Source organism: Hylaeus volcanicus, chromosome 2 (genome assembly GCF_026283585.1).
Source record: "Hylaeus volcanicus isolate JK05 chromosome 2, UHH_iyHylVolc1.0_haploid, whole genome shotgun sequence".
In the NCBI taxonomy this organism is placed as follows: domain Eukaryota; kingdom Metazoa; phylum Arthropoda; class Insecta; order Hymenoptera; family Colletidae; genus Hylaeus; species Hylaeus volcanicus.
Window position 1 is genome coordinate 19830697 of NC_071977.1, and position 16926 is coordinate 19847622.

Here is a 16926-nt window from a genome sequence, read left to right on the forward strand (position 1 = left end):
ATATCTACATATATCATAAATATCGATACTTTTCACTTTCCAATTTCTATTTCCGTTCAAAAGGCCCGGGCATGATATTGAGAAGTGACAACCAATCACGTGTAACGTTACTTTGGAAATTCTTAAATCCTCAAATTTCATTGGCCGAGCACCCACAATCCACTACGGAGAGGCAGGAAGCCGAGAAGAAGACGTCTTTTCGCTCGGCGGTAATTGAAGAGACTAGACGTGTCGTGTCGATCGGTGATCCGGCAATTAATAGGTAAGCATAATTTAATTCAATAAACATCTAATCGTTGCTATTTCTATCTTGGGTTACTGCATACCGTCTCTTTAATATACTATTTATATCATTGCTCATTAATTGAATCGGTTTTTTGAGAAAATTAGATCGATTTCGTACTTTCGTCATTTTCGTTCTCTATGAGGTACCAATTAATTGATATACGTTCGAATATCAATTCGTACTATGGGGGGTACGTCTTCTAGGGTAGTATTATCATTTCTTTTTTCGTTTTTCTAATTAATTTGTTGCTTAGATACAGTAAAAATATATATTTATCGTAACTTGGCTTTTAATTCGAATTCTTGAATGTTCCAGGATCTGACGCCACGAGTCTGCGTGATGTTCCCTAACAGCCATCTTACGTTTAAACAGCATCTACTGTACGTTTGAAAAATTGTGCAGCTTATCGGGGAAAGCAGAATAATAGGTAATACTGTCTTTAATTAATGTCATTAGTAGATTACATTGATTATCAATTATAAATTTACAGTTCTTTATTCATTCTTTGAAAAATAATGATTTTAATCGTTTTGGCCATCTTGACCATAAAAAAATAATATTTATTATAATTGATAATGATAATGATCATAAAAATAATATTACAATTGCCATTCAAATAATGTAAATTCAAACTTTATTAGCTCATTATGAATATAGAATAAAATTGTACAAATTTGCAGAATTATACAGTTTATATCCCTAAACACAAATTGTATAATTTTGCAAATTTACAATTTTATCTTACATTCATTCTGAATTGATAAATTTTATGAGTCGAAGCACATTTACTATGATACTACTGTAACTTTTGAAACATGTTATTAATTCATGTAACTTTTGTTGCAGATTTTATACATCATCAAAGAAAAGTACTCCGATGATCAGTGGCAGCAGAGCCACTCCGATGATCAGCGACAGCAGAGCCACTCCGATGATAAGCGACAGCAGAGCTACTCCGATGATCAGTGACTGCAAAGCCACTACGATGTTCTGTATGAAGACAACGGTTGGTGAGTCGCATGCTTTTCTGTTCCTCCGGTCTCCAATCATGTCGTAAGACGAAAGGTCCAAATCGACACGGTTGACCGGTTGTATACGTGGTATTTGGCGAATACAGTGACCGCGGGTATGCATTGAATAGCATAGTCGTGAGTAGCAACATTTCTTATTTCATTTATTTGTTTAGGCTAGGGTCTTCTTGTACTTCGCGATAACGTGTTACCGTTCCATGGAATGATAAAGATTTCTTGATACAAATACTCGTTGTTTGGAGTATTCATGTAGATATTTATAAAATAAATTTACGTAAGATATCTATAGCTGAGAAGATATTATACGAATGTTAATATATTAACAATACATAATAGTAATGATGATAATTAAATATATTTTATTGAAAGATTCAATTTTTCCTATATATTTCAAGCTATAAGTTGAAAAATAATTTTGATGATTTGTTAAGTATGCATTCGTTGCGTTGAAACGTTTCATATATGTACAAGAAGAACACTTCGCGATGGATCGATTTCTGCGTCAAAGTAATATTATTTAAACACTTTTTTACATCCCTTAAAACATATGCTTTGACAATAGAATCACTTGAAAGTAAATCAATATTCATTTTAAATTTTCAAAGTAAATTATATCATTGAAAAGTCTTATTTACAATCTTTTATAATAAATAATTCAATTGTAATTAAAGTAATTTTTCTTGATAGTCAAATTTCTTAATATTAATGCATGCACAATTTTCCCTCTTAAATTTTTACAAATTATAAGTCGAGCCACTTGTACTGAAAATGGAACGAAACTAAGAACGAAATAATGCTAATCCGTTTCGATTTACTAATTATTCTTTTTAGTGAGGATTTTCAGGTTTAATCCTTCCGTGTTCGTTGCCTAAGCTCATTCACGTGCCCAGGTGCTACTTGCGTGAGTGAGGGCAACGAGCACGATGACTTAGTCTGTAAAATTTGTAATAATAATTTGTGTGAGCGACTGACACTGTGCTAACGTACCGTGCACGACGTACTTTTTGCATGTGTGTGTGTGTGGTTAGGATGTGGAAATGCGTCGGCTATAAAATGAATTTTAATCCATAAACGAAGTGGTATTTTCTTGTTTCAAACTTTTATTATTATTATTTATTGTAATAGCAATATCGATCTTTCATTTATCAGGAATTCTCTCACGACTGTTTGCGTTGTTACGCAAACATATTCCTTTGCATATGCTATGATCGCAATAAATACTTCATAGTATGTATATGTACAGAAATATCTTTTCAATTTTATTTAATAGAATGAAAACAATAGACTGGTGATGAACCTGTATAAAATAATCAAGAATTGTATCATACTAAAGTATGATATATAAATATTTATATATGCATATTTTACATACGCAATGGTCGCTAGCCTTTGTCAGTCGATTTCAGGAACTGGTACGTACCTTTAGAGTGTGAATGTTGTGTATGGTATCCTCGGGTGCCGGAGGTGTCCCTAGTTTAGGTCGCGTCCGAGAGCCTTGATTGAGGATCGTTGAGCGTGTGTGTTGGTGTGATTGTTTTGCCATTTTTAAATATAGGGTTAGGTAGGTAGGTAACTTAACTTGTGGTGTGTATGTTAAATCCCAGTAGGTAGGGTCCAGGGCAGATCTCGTCACTTTAGTTTGGGTAGGTCGCGCGCGTATGTAATGGGTCTGCACCTGTAGGCGGATTTGAGGAGTCGTTACGATCACGATGCAAACGGATCTTCTGTGCGTTTGTTTCGGAATCTGTTCTCGATTCTTCAGGTCTCGACTCTTTGAGTCGTTGCTTCGCGGTTGCGGTCGTGATCAGTAGGCTCCTTCGAAACGCTCGTTCCCTCGAGGTTCTAGACGTGTGGTTCATCGGGTTGAACGTCCACGTATTGCACTGAACCTCGACCCTAGCTATAAGTTTCAGATGGGACAATGCATCCGAAGAAAGAAGAGAGTCCCTGACAAATTGACAGAAGAAAGGCTGCAACGAATGGGTCTCCATCTTTGGATTCGAAGATGGGGAGTCATTACTTTTACTATTTTGTCACTGTAGTCGCCTATAGTTGTAGTAGTAGTAGTAGTAGTAGTAGTAGTAGTAGTAGTAGTTTGTTTCTTTGTCATTATCCAGTGTCAATTGGGCAAATCGCATGTTGCTTTAGTATTACGAAATTAATGTATCGCGTTCGTTTATTAAGATTGTTTTGATTAATTTTTTGCGTTTTCTTCCAGGGTAGAGTTGCGTACGGAGACCAGCTGCGAGTGTCATTAGTGTTGCGTATAAATGAATCGCGACCGATTTGTTTTGTAAATTCACGCGTTTTGAATTAGTATTTCGTCATATGAAAAGCCCAAAATTTGACACCACCACCACTTCAAGAATCACCAAGCAGCCAAAGTGGCTGCCACTATGATTCTTCGCACCCTGAGATGGCTGCACTGGATTTTTAATTATGGATTCGTATTACTTGGTGCACGCGATTTGTTCTTTATATACGTAATAGATTAGCGTTTCGAATAATGATGGACCTCGCGATTGCTTTTGATTACTACTTTTCGCGTTTTCTTTCAGGGTAGTGTTGCGAATAACTATGAATCGCGTTTGCTATTAGTGTTGCGTCTGATAAATCGCGTCCGTTTTGGTACCTTGGTTTGGTAACTTGGTACTTTTAGTTAGGGCTAGAACGAAAAAAGAAGACCATCTACGGATTGTTTTGCTATATTTGAAGAACAGAGAATAATATACGTTTCTTCTGTTGCAGGTAACTGAACTAAATTGTGAATGGACTATTTGACAATAAAAACACTGCTATAAAGTATATATTCTATGTTTCAGACATCATCATGGAGTTAATACAGGGTGGCCAGGGTGTGGTTTTTGTCTTGGCCAGCCAATTTGGGTCTCTATATACAGTAACCTCCACGTGGTGAGACCCGGACCGTCTACATTATTTGAAGTATGTAATTGCTAACTGCACATCGCCAGTAAGGGTCAGATGACATTATCAATTCCATACCAAGTAATATGAGCTACTGGCTGGAATCTTTCTCATTTACAAGTAAATGAAAATATGGTAACTTGCAATTAGAATCAACGCATATTGATACTATTATTATTATAAAAGTCTATAGTATTATATATAAGACATAATGAATAATTTTTATTCATATTTTTATTCAAGCTATATAAGTTAGGGAATGTGCACCCGCAGTTCAAAGGATTTTTGTCCTTTCAAAAAATATAATTTTTGAAATGACGGAAATCTTTCAAATTGCGTCTGCACTTTCTCTGATCGGTACATTACCAACATGTCGGTAAATACTGAGGAAGCGCCATCTACCGGTGGCAGCTTCAATTATTTAACGACAAACTTGGGCATTCTCCGGATAGAGGCGCTAATCAAACTTCGAAAATATAAATGTAGCTCTCAGGAGCTGTAGCGAGTTTTTGTAAGCTACAGTACGGGCTTAGCAACCCCGAGGTACCCGAGTTAGAGAGGGGGGCCAGCGGACCCCTACAGAATGTGTGGAACAAATGTATGAAGGATTGTCGATGCGATTTGTAAATGTACCTTGGGTCAAGAGACCTTGAAAAATGTAAAAGAAAAGTGTAAAACAGTTCCGTACGGAACTACACTATAAATAAATGATAAAGAAAGAATATAAATGCATATTAATGCAGCTAACTTGGAGTTATGAAAGATACTAGATTAAACAGAGAATTAAAAAGCGTATTTTTTTTTTTTTGTTGCTTGTTGGACCAATTAGAATATATATATCACAGAAAATAAGATAAGTATAGGAAATAGGAACCAGATAGAATGTAAGGAAAATGAAAAGCAAGGACCAGAAGGTTTCTAAAGATAGAGAGAAATGAGATAAGGGCGTACTTTGTATATAGTAGTTTTTATTCGAAGAAACAAAATATGTTAAGTTCTAGGGATGTAACATAAGTGTAAGCAGCCTCATCCTGTACAATAGTATTTAACAAGAGTTATATATTAGAGTAGTTTTAAGAGAATAGTTGTAATACCTCGAAAATGCGCTAAATCGACAATAGGATCGATTAAATTAAAAAATGTATTGTTAAAAACACTAGTGTAAGACATTGAATGTAATCTAGGTTATAAGAATACGTAAACATATTTTTGGGTCAAGAGACCATATTTTATTGTACAAGAAAAGTGAACTTTTCACAGGGACTTTATTTTATACTATGTAGAGATGAACTAGTATTTACAAAAATGTGTAATTATGTTTATATGGGATACAATTCGATTAGTCAATATTCATATTTGTGTTACATTCTAACACTAAGTGATTTTATTTATTCGAATGTCATGAGCCGGCTGTGAGTTAGGGGGATCAGGTTTCTAAGGCGTTTCTTTAAGGGGAACGTAAAAGAAAAAAAAACACCTTACGAAACTCGTCTCGTGAGAATTTAGGGTACGTCCTTGTTGTGTTCGTTCTTTATTCGCAAAATAATCGTTTGAGCAGCCCGCCTACCATACTTCAGTCGGCCATCACGTGCTTTCGCGTAAAGGAGTCCTGTAATCACGTTCGCGAATATCGTATTGTCGTAATTAGCAAATTTATCGATTTTTCGTATCGAGATTTACATTCGTTCATAATTGTACGTGGTAGTGTGCAGCAAAAATATGTCGTTTTATAAGTAATATCTGAAAAAAATAGTCATTTATGTGACAGAAGGGCACGAGCAGATAAATTTTCAAATGGTCCGGTGTCTTTCTAGTTTGTTTACATCGTATCGACAGTACTCGTTATAACTTACCCTTAGGGGCGCTGTAAGCGCTCGAACCTCTAATGCCGTCATCCAAGTTGAAATTAGAATCGAGTGATTCGAAAGCTAAAACGTTTTGAAAGTTTTTGTGTAATTTGTATTGTTTCCTTGTTTATTTATCGTTGTTTAGGATCAGAGTTCGATTGAAATACATCGGAGTTTGTACATTTGGATTCCCATCTTGGCGTGCTTGTAATTAAAACCATGCCAGGGAATACGACAAAAATTCAGGTGTGCATTTACAGTTTTTTATATGCGTTAGAAAGCGTATACATCCTTGATAATTTTTGTCGTGAAAAACTACCGAGTTCTCGATTGTTTTCAACTACTATACTTTCAATTCAACAATCAAAATATATAGGAATGATTTATATACTAAAATTGGACATCCTATATATGATTCAAAATTGATGAAAAAATGAAATTATGTTTACACATTTCAATTGACACATTTTAAACATATTCTGGATTTTTATATTTTTTGTAACTTTTGCGTCGTGATATTCACTTCTTGTGTTTATTTATTTTTACGACAATAGTATTATATTTTTAAGTAACATCTTACGTTCTTTTTGCAGTGAAATTGGACAAATGGATTTCATCAATATTTCATGCCCTTGATCGATGACGTGATAACCTTTTTCATTGGCGATCGTAAAGACAACGATTGAATAAAGTAAGTATTGAAACGCATTATTTTATTGTCATCGTGTATCAAACTGAACACATAATTATACGTGTACCATTAAATTAGCCTCAGACAATAAGAGCTATTAATAACCATTGCGATACCCTTATACCTATATGCATAAGCGTTGATACGTAATAATTAATGCATCTATTGTCATCCGCTGCCAGAAATCCACATTTGAATAATGGTTGTTAAAATAAGTTGTAAATTGAGATGTATTCTCAACAAATTGATCTGAACTGTTTTTCAAACTTAGAATCGAATCAGGAACTTTTAAACATTCGAGTTCATCATCGATTCTTCGAGTAAGTACATACGAAAAAAGAAACAACAGCCGTATTTTGTTGTAGTATCTTTTAAATACATCATTCTTCGATAAACAAAGGGAAAAGATCTTCAGGTGAAAAGTGTAAGAATTATTCGAAATATTATGTTTATACGAATGAACCATGTGTTGACGACGTACATCATTCGAATGTTCAATCGTTTCTCGGTTCCGAGAATTGTTTTTCACTCGCGAAAAGAGCAGAAGCGAAGTGTCTGCTCTCGCGGCGATTAGCATACACGGGCACGCCACTTCGTGTACATGTGGGATAGCCGTAGCATAATGTTACATGTGTCCTCTGGTAACGAGACAAGCATCAGAAAATTGTCGACAGGTGGTACCAGCTTCGGTGCCAGTCGTTTGCATCTTACCTTCGCCGTTGCGTGATCTCAATTTACGTGACAACATTTATGAGATATAAAATAATGCAATTAATTGAAACATCGTCATTACCGATGCCTTATTACATCGTTTCGGAAACTGCGCTCCGCGCTAGCGTTCCGTGCGAGGCGGGCAGGTGTTCCGCGAAATATCGTAATTATTAAAATAGTATTTAAAAATAATTAAAATTAATTAGTAATAATTAAAAAAGTACGTAAAGTAAACTCTGTATATTTCTAGAGCACACAACTTTTATTTTTTATTAAGATCTTACATTGTTTTTATTTATTTATTTATTATAGTCATAGTTTGTTTAGATTATCTCACTGTGTCTCATATCGTTCTTTATGGGTTATTAAAATGAGGTTACTCGTAAAGTATCTTTGTATCGAGGCCTAAGAAAGAATAATCCACATTATTGGTCACCTAAAATCATAACCAATGAAAATATTGAATTTGATGTTGGTTGAAGTTTGAGTCTAATTATGGATTTCATAATCATAAAATCTGAACCGAGGGTAGATTGAGGGATTTCTCAACAACAGGTTCGTAGCATCATGATCAAAGATTCCCCATAAATTGATCAGACGCATTCCACCTTGGATGGATTCGCAACTCGATGCTCCAATACTTCTCATTTCAGGCGCAGGGTCGAGTAGTATTATTGGCTTGTTCAATGTGCCTCGCGCTCCATCGCTTGTCATTGTTACGCGTTGTTGGTATCGTTATTATTAAGTGTTATACAAGCACTGAAATCGGACCTCAGCAAACGATAAAAGCGCGGCACCATTCCACGCGTCGCGTTAGGGCGCGCTGGTACAACCGCCAAGTATTGAAAATTGAAAGTCATAACGCCGCATCGCGCAGAATGTAATGTACATAATGTTACCGCAAGGTTTGTACATGTTTCATGACGTATATGGGTTTTATTGTTCTGTCATGGGCCTTTGTACGCGCGTCATTCGACGATATGAATGATTGGTCTTAGTGGTCTTCCATTATAAACTCCAAGTCCGATGTAGACGTTTAAACTCGACGTGTGTGTATCAAGTTGCGTCGACAAACGCGCGATATCATATTTTATAACTTGATCGCGATACAATTATATTCCGACCATAATGCGATACGTTCAATTACTAGAGCGATTTAGCTTTGAATTACTACGACTAACGCGGTGATCTCGACCAGTGGCAACCGTGTGGAGTCAAGATCAATTGGCAACTCGTCACTTTTATGAATCACGTCAAAAATGAATTCTATTTGCTTACGTCGGATCGTATCGCGTAGTTTATATTGTATTATTGTGAGAAATCTGGTAATGTTTAGTGTCATATTTATTTGGGTGATGTAGGTTTGAGTTATCATGACTAGACTGTGGATTTTATGCATTTATGGCATACAATAATTATAAGAAAAACATATAAAATATACGCAATACACGTGGAATATATCCTATTAATTAATGCAGTCTGTGTAAGAAATATTCATACCAATTGAAAATAAAATTAATAAGAAAAGAAATAAGAGGTTAACATTAAAAATAATAAACTTCAATTTACGCAAATTCTATTCAAAAAATATGTAGGAATGTTGGTTAATTATTTCTTTTCCTAAAATTTATTATTAAACTAAATATATGAAGTTTTAGTTTGAATTGGTTTTAAAAGGTGCGCGTATCTTTTGATTATATTTAGCATATATTTGTCATCTTTGTTCCTAACGTAAATGCATGAAATTCGCAGTTTAACAATGGCTAACACGCCGATCCCATCGATGGTCCTTGTTTCCAAACTTTTCGCGCAGAAATCTTATCTCTCCGTTTACGGTAGGGCATCCGCCGCAATGTTTGGCAACTACTTGCTTAAAATCACGACAGCCACGTGTTTGTTTTCGCTTCTATGAACTCGTTGCCGAAACGAGTATAGACGTTTCGATGCTCTTGTTGACCACCGCGGACATCTCGAGTATCGGTTTACATGGCTGGACGGTGGTACACGCGCAGCGATGAAAAGTTGTCACAGTCGGTTAATCTACGTGGAAGGGGTTAGAGTTGGTAGACGAGCCGAGGGTGCGCGGGGTGAAGTAAAGACGGGGTAAAAAGGAAAAAGGCTGGCAAAGTAGCAAAGGGAAGCCGACACGGTGCACCGCGGCGATATCTGCCAAGAAACTGGTGGCCGTGATGTAGCGCTCCGCCGGGACTTGAGTTATGTTTCTCGAATTACCGTGGATATATGTCCGTGTACCGTGAGTGAAGCACGCGAATTATGCCGTTGTCGAGACTTCTCCGTGCGTTTGTACTCCCGCTAATTCCTTATTCGACGAACGCATATTTTGATTGCAATCGATCGCTTAGAACTTTAGAAGCGCACCGAAACGAGCAAAATTGTTTAAGACAAGATAAATGGATCGTAGTTTGCTAGTCGAATCGATAATGCATCATCTGTAACCGTTAATTACGCGAATAAAGAAGTAGGAAATTAATGGCTGTAGGGACGTTTATGCTCGGAATCCTGCACCTTCATTGATTTTGGAGTTGGAATGGTTGTGGAACATTTTCAGTAGATTCTGAACATTTGAAAGGGAATTCTTATGATGAGAATTCTTAGATTATGTGTTTCAATGAGAAAATGTAGATAATACTTTCATTTTGAATAATATTGATAAGAAGTTCTTGTGTAGGAGGAACAGATACTTTCTGCATCCATGATAAGAAAATTTTAGATTACTTTTACGTCAATTTATATATACAATATACTGTATCCATACAATTTTTGGAAAATTCTCCTGGATTTCTCTATAAAATTATTTAAATTAATGAATCAATAAAAGTCCTGAGGTAACTATTTTTATAGAGTATCAATTATTAGAATTTCAAAACATCGATCCATAAGAATAGTCCCAACAAAATTTTCTCCCACAAACATAAGAACACATATTTTTTTAAAGGAAAACGTAAAAATTTTAAAAGTGTAAAAGCTATATTAGTTCCCTAATGCAAAACCTCAAACGGATAGATTTCAAAACCACAAATTTAATTCAATTTACCAATTATCACGAAATTTAGAAATTACAATTTCTTCTTGCTTGATACCCCAACACGATGCTTGCTTCATGCCTAAGCTAGTTCTGGATTAGCTCTTGGTATTAATTAATAGTCCATTCGATTGCTCCCATTGCTGCTTTAAACGTATATACAAAACGATCGTCAGAATCCTGGAAGATTAGCTATGCGGTAGCCGTTAAAGTAAATTACGACGGAGACAAAAATGTGCCAATTACTAATAATTGCCCAGGCGTATGATCGGAGGTACCGTGGACAGAATATCGGCGTGATAAGATCTAAAATACGATGCCATCGAGCGTTTTTCGTAGAAGTTATACATACGTAATCGCGTGTACCCACGCGCAGGTGCCGATCGGGGAGGATCGATTTGCATCGAGCGGGGCCCCGCAGGATGCAGGACTTTCGTAATTCCGTGACGTTTTGTACGCTTTGCGCGTCCTCTTTTTAATGACTTGACGCTACCGATTCGCATAACCACCGTCCTTTGCCGAGAAACCGCCACAAAGAGAGCAAAGACGGTACCATTAAAGCGCTAGGATGAATATGTTTTTATTGAACCATACACAGGGGACTAACGTTCGAAGTCGTTCCCTTATAGAGTAAATCTGTGAATTCCGACAAGAGCACTCGGACTTGGTATTGAATGCTTTTTGCGCGGACCGTAATTATCCGATTTACTAACTCTGGGTTCGATACGTTTGAGACGTAGCTGGTCGCTCGTAATGCTCTTTGCTGTAATTAAAACCTGATGGTATGGATCGATCGGAGTTGATGGGGCTCCGACGTGGATTTTGAAAGTGAGTGGTTTTAAATATTTGTGCTGGAACGTCGATTAGTTGGGCATTTCTTTGGTTTCGACTTGATTTAGCATGCAAAGAAAATAGAATAATAATATTTGTCATTAATGCGTGACTTATTATCGTTATTATTACATACATACTGTCCTCATTAAATAGGGTTAAAGCTACATCAATTTTATTCGCCACGTTCAACTCGCTCAAATTCCCATGAACGCACTAGATACTGTTTTTGAAAATAAAGGACTAAGAAGTGAATAGCTTGTGAGAATTTTCTGGATTGACTTACGTTTATAGATCATAGGATAAACATACCAGATCAGAGTAAATTTATTTTTACTTACAAGTGACTACTTAACAAGCTTATCAAAATTAAAATTGTTTTGGAGTCAATGAATCCAGTCCTCATAACTCTCTTGACGATTATCCTAAGAGGAAACCGTATGTGAAGACCCCATTAATTGACTCCAAAATAATTTTAACGTAGTTCAAATTATTAAATTAAAATTATATGTGATGAAGCTGTATATATCGCTTCATTGTATTCAGAAAATTAGTTTTTTCAAGAGCAATAAATAGAGATAGTCATTAATACACCGTGACCAGAATTGGCCTACCTCGACCTATCAAGTGCGATTACGCTCTCCTCCCTCGTCATTTTTGGTTTTTCGCTGGCTTCATACGTCGGTGACTCTCTTTTTCGTCGTCGCGAAGAAAAGGTCCAAGAAGCTTAGTGTGGGGGATCGCGACAATGGACAATGGCGCAATAATCTACAATAGAGATCCGCTTGGAGATTCCATGCCGAATGAATAGGGCCCCTAGGACAATCATCTCGTAAACTCGGCTTCCTTGCGTGCCCCTCCCTTCGCCCCGCGGCTTGTTCCGCGGCTCCGTATTTCACGTTTCGTGGTTATGCGAACGCAAGAATCTGAATCACCTACTTATGCGAAAGTGTCGAGTAAGGAAGTTCCCTCTGTTCCGCGGAATAACTTGACCTTCGCTATTTTGTATCGCGGTACAGTTACTCGATCAACGCCGCGCACTTTTTGTTCACCGTGCGCGTCGAGAGGCGTGCAGCATCGCAGATGCTGGCTGGAACAATTATAACTTCTTTTTGGAGGCGAAACACCGTGACGAATTTCAGCACGAGCGAGTCTGAGCCCAAACAGAAAGTATTCAGGCAGTATTTTATTGCAAGACTGTATAGGGTATAGAAAATAATATGCAGAGGTCAGTTTAACGATAAACTTACCACGATTGGTCAAATAAACGTTTTCCAACAGTAGTTGTACAATTATTATATACAATATATAAATTATATAGAATTGTTGCATGTATTATTGAATGCACGCAATTAAAAAGTGTCTCTAAGACAATCAATTACAATCAATTACAAACACATTGAAATGTCTACAGAACTAAAATTTTGTCTCGAGACAATTACAAACTATAGAATCCAACATTTGTCGTATTACTTGGTTTTGTATTCTCATCGAAATTTACGAATTCTGTCCAGATTTGTGTTCATCAACACTTGATCCTTAAAATTAATTGTTGAAGTTCCTCAGCGAAAAGCTATGTTATCCATATATCTATCGAAAGGATTCAACAATCAATTTCGTCACTTTTCCAAGCATCCACAAGTCAAGAGCCACTGTTCTAGGTGAAAACCCGTTCGCGTAAAAGATTCTCGTAAGCTCCAACGATAACGATACTTTTCGGTATGCCTGGAACGCGATTCGCGCGAAAGCACTTACGTAATGGACCCTTTCCGTTCTTACGGTTCGGTACCAGGTCTAGAGATCCCGGACATTCCTTGAATTTCTGGGAAAAAACAGCGTCGATGTCACGAAATACGCGATCGGGCGTAATGTTCCCTCCCCCCATACCGAGTAGTGAATACCAGCCGTGGCTGAGACTCGACTCAGCGTCCTGGTTCTTTGAATACCGGTATGGTAGGAGCACGTCGAGATTTTCACCCGGTGTCTTAATCGCATAACTTGTTTCTGGTAATGCAACCGCGGCTTATATTTCCAGTGATTCTGTATTTTTTTCTTTTTTTTTGTCCCCGTGGAACGTTTATCGCCGCATCAAAAACGCCAGGGGAAAGTTCACGGATTGTAGAACACAAATTGCTCTTCGTTGTTCGGAGCGTCTGTTCTCGTTGCGTTATGGCAACGGAGCTGTTGAATTATTTACAGTTTACACGTATTTTAACTTCGGGGTAATTTTCACCGGATGCGAAAGAAAATTGAGACGGGGAATTAATTTTAATTAGATTTTCTGCGTGGGCTCGCACGGAGCTTGCTTAGACATGGTTAGGTAGGTCTTGAAATATTTTAAAGCGCAAATAATCCATTTCTTGCTTTTGTTTATCGCTTTTAGAATTTTTTTTTCTTTTGGTGCTTAGCGTCGATCAGTTGTGAGGAATCGATGTATATTCATTCTTAGATTGCTTTCATTGAATCTCTCATATGTAATCTACAATTTGAAGATTAGACAAGGTTTAGTTTTTAATTCAAATTCATTTTATTGACACTCTCTTTTACACAAGATTTACAGACTTTATTCGACGTTTGTGATTAAATGAGACGTAAATAGTTTGATCTTTTGCTTGGTATAGATCAATATAATAATTTTACGAAGAGAAAGTGTAACTTCACGGGGTTTTATGAACAATTTTCAGACAGGTTAGCGATTATTGGAATTGTCACACATAACTTTTTATTTCTAACAGTAGAAATTAAACATGAACGTAATCGGGTGCATCTTTGATGTTCTTTGATGCGTGTATTGATAGTCCTCTCGGTTTCTCCAATATATATTTTCCGCAGAAACGTGGAATTTTCTAGACTTTTTGTTAGTCTAGTACCGGCCATGGCTCCTTAGTGTTGTCCCTGCTAATCTAAACTTAAAGATCCTATTACATATTTGCAGCTTTGTTTCGTCGCATTTCCAGGCTCGTTCGAACAATCTTTCGCCGCGAGTAATAGCGAGCTCATGGCTGCAAACTTGTAATAAGATCTTTATATTTAGATTAGCAGGGACAACGCCAAGGAGTCGTAGCTGGTACTAAACGAAGGAGTCAGGAGTCTCGAAAATTTCATGTTCCTGCGAAAAATATATATTGGAGAAACCGGAAGGACTATTGATACACGCATCAAAGAACATGAAATGCCATTGCGAAGTATACATGTATACGACATATACCGTGCAGCTGTTCGTTTCGAGACGAAAAGACGAAACATAAAATCAAACTCAAGTCGGCTAGGCGATCCAAAAATGAAATTCGTATATATGGAGAACGAAAAGGAGACGAATAGGCGCCTTCGTTGACCCGGGAACTCGGGGCTTGTTTCAGGCATCACTGCACGGGATGCCTAGGTGAACGTTAGAGGTTGGTGTCGTCCAATTGGTAACCTTGAATTCCGTGCCATCCAATGGACGACGATGGTACACTTTCCAGGAAGAGATGTCCGAGTTGGTTCGTCGGAGTAGGAGGTTAGGCCACATCATAGTGGGAGAAATTGCAGTGGATGGTGAATGCAATCGTCAGCCATCAAGACTTATTTCGATTTGCCATTACGAGCTTTGTCTGTCGCCATTGAGTCTGGAGGTGGGACTAGGTCTGGGGAATGTTTCACTTCGCGCGATTTCTTCTCTACTGTCTTTTCATAATAGGACTGTGGGGGATTCTTCTTTAATTGGAATTAGTATCTAAAAAGTGTTACGAATTTATTAATGAATATCTCTTATGTTCTTGTATTTAGTTTGCGTTGCACCAGAGACTTTTATCCATAGTTAATCGAGTTTCCAGTGTTGATACTAGTTGATAGTTGAATTTCGACTATAATTATTGAGGATTAACAACCGGGTCAGGTTAAAAGGTTAAGAGGAGCCTGCACTCGATTGTTAATTTTCAACTTGTCAGGCATTCTGTTTTTCTCATCGGCTTCGATATCAAAATGATCGCTTTCCCATTGCAGAAATCGGTTCATTTCAAATTCCAACGGTTCTAGCGATCGACGTATCGACACTTCCACTTGCCCATCGGGTTCCAATTATTTCCCGTAGCAGTTAGTGTCTGTTTCCATCGAGCAGCCTCATCCATCATCATTAACCTCTCCGGATGAAAGTGTACAAGTATATTTTGAGAAATGGTAGGGCAACAGGTCAGGATCGGTAACACCTATCTTCCCGCAGGGGCGGCGTAATCAGTTACGAGGAATAAAAGGGTGTAGCTTTAAAGAGTGCTCGAGGTGATGGCAGGTCAGGGACGGGAAGGTGGCACAAGAACACGTCTCAAGTCGCAGGAGCGTGGGCGCCAGTTGGCATATCACGATCGTCGTCAGGTTGCTCTACACATATCGGCGGGTTCTTAGCGAAAAGAACAAAAGGGGCCGCCATCGGCGTGGACCAATCGCGAGCGCGGTCGTGGCACGATTCGACCCCGAGGAATTAGCATCGACCTCACGTTGATCGGGTCCTCGATCGCGATCCTCCTACTCCCTCTTGACGTCTTCACCCCTGCTCTTGTTTCTCGCTCGATTGATTCGTCGTGGCTGGCTCCTAATTGATTGTTTGCTATGTAACACCGTCGCGAATCTGCCGTACAGACGTTCCCGATCGTTTCGCATCGCTCCAACGACTTCTCGGAGGCTTGGTCGGCACGAGGATCTTCCTCACAAACACGTTGTGGTTGGATGCAGAATTTAGGAGGCGTATTTAATTTGAAATAGATTTGGTTTTACTACAAATTTCATATTTTATTTAGGGACTGGTACGAAATTTATCACGCTGTATATTGAATTATTATTAAATTTAAGAGAGGTATGTAATTTGAGCTGGATAAATTTTCATTGCGAATTTGATATTTAATTTAGAAACTAGTACCAAAGTTCCTACACTGTATATAGGTTCGTTGATAAACTTGAATTTGAGCTAGACAGGTTTTCTCTACGAATTCAATATTTTATTTAGGGACTAGTACCAAAGTCATCGTGCCATGTATTGATTTCATGACAAAATTAGGAGAGATATCTGACATTTAATTTAGGAGCTGGTACCAAAGCTCAATCACTGTATATAGATTTATTAACAAACTTATTATATGAGGTACGTAATTTGAGTTAGAATATATTTTAAAAAATTGCTCATTTCTATCTAACAATTTTCTCTTCGAACAACAATCTCAATCACCTATCACCCCATTCAGGTCCTGATACCCCCCAATAAAAATAAACAAATCCGTGGACCACCCTGGCGAATACTTTGCACAAGTTTCTATCGAGTTTCGACACGCGGTGAACAGTTTCGCGCGCAGGTTGCATCACGAAGGTGATATTCAAACGTCCGCGAGTGACTTCATAATTAGCATCGCTTACGGATCAAATGATAAATTCATAGAGCGGCGCGAGCGAGATAATTATACGCGAGAAGTTCTAACATCGTTTGTCAGCGGCACTTGGCGGTCTTGTACGTTCGGTATTTAGCGAGTACTCGCCATGCCTAGGCTGTCTCGTTGCGAGATTACGGTTGAAAAACACGACTGGAAAAACACCAC

The 16926-nt window shown here is 37.7% G+C and overlaps 1 long non-coding RNA gene across 1 annotated transcript; it reads left to right on the forward strand.

Annotated features, from left to right (window-relative positions):
- The first annotated feature begins 1292 nt into the window (after nt 1–1292).
- On the forward strand, nt 1293–5595 carry LOC128872159 (uncharacterized). Its single transcript, XR_008456110.1, has 3 exons — nt 1293–1434; nt 3536–4065; nt 4140–5595. It is a non-coding gene; the product is annotated as an uncharacterized LOC128872159 (long non-coding RNA).
- The last annotated feature ends 11331 nt before the right edge of the window (nt 5596–16926 follow it).